The 869-nt window shown below is 31.2% G+C and overlaps 1 non-coding gene across 1 annotated transcript; it reads right to left on the bottom strand.

The window, feature by feature from the left end:
• Window positions 1-244: 244 nt before the first annotated feature.
• Window positions 245-346, bottom strand: LOC129019209 (small nucleolar RNA U13). Its single transcript, XR_008495554.1, has one exon. It is a non-coding gene; the product is annotated as a small nucleolar RNA U13 (small nucleolar RNA).
• Window positions 347-869: the final 523 nt, after the last annotated feature.

The following is an 869-nucleotide window of genomic DNA, read 5'->3' as shown; positions in this document are numbered from 1 at the left end:
TCTTCATTCCAATATCACACTATCTTAATCATTATAGATTTATAAGTCTCGATAGTGAGTAGGCCAATTTTTCTCAAGCTTTTTTTTTTCCTTCAAAGGTGTCTTAATTATTCTCTTTAATTTTAGTATCCACAATAGTATCTTAACTATTCTCAGTCTTTTAATATTAGTATTTTTAAGTTAATTTTAGAATAAATTTTTCAGGTCCTGGAAAATACCTGACTGGTATTTTGTTTTGTTTTCATGTCAGATGGTTAATGTGCCTACATCATAACAAGGTTTGAGGGAGGCACATTTCATGCATGAGGGTGAAAACCCAGTCATCACTTACGAACTACAAAAGGATCTGCCTGGTAGTTTGACTGGGATTGCACTGCATCTTCAGATGCATTTGGAAGAACCAACATCTTCATACTCTGTGTGAGCTTGAAAAATAACATGCATTCTATGGTTGTTGACTGCAGACCACTATATGTGGACATTAAGTAGCTTTGTTAGTCATGCTCTTCAAATTGTCCACATTATTAATAATTTTTGTCTGCTGCTTCTATCAATTACTGACAGAGGTATTTCATCATATCGCACTATAATTACAGACTTGTCTATTTCTCTTTGTAGTTCTATCAATTTTTGATTTATGTATTTTAAGCATATTATTAAAAGTATAGAAATTTAAAACGCCAATAAAGCCAAATTTTTAAAAATTCAAAAGCAAAGAGCTAGCAACTGTAAATAGTGGTAACAAACTTGAAAAAAAATGCTAGAAGTTCTAGAATTGGGGAAAAAGGCAATAACAAAAGTTAAGAATTCAATGGATGGCTTTAATCCCAATTAGATACAGCAGAATTATTAAACTAAAAATTAGGTTA

Source organism: Pongo pygmaeus, chromosome 17 (assembly GCF_028885625.2).
Source record: "Pongo pygmaeus isolate AG05252 chromosome 17, NHGRI_mPonPyg2-v2.0_pri, whole genome shotgun sequence".
NCBI classification, from domain to species: Eukaryota; Metazoa; Chordata; class Mammalia; order Primates; family Hominidae; genus Pongo; species Pongo pygmaeus.
The sequence above is the reverse complement of the archived record's forward strand: the minus strand, read 5'-3'. Positions and strand labels throughout refer to the sequence as shown.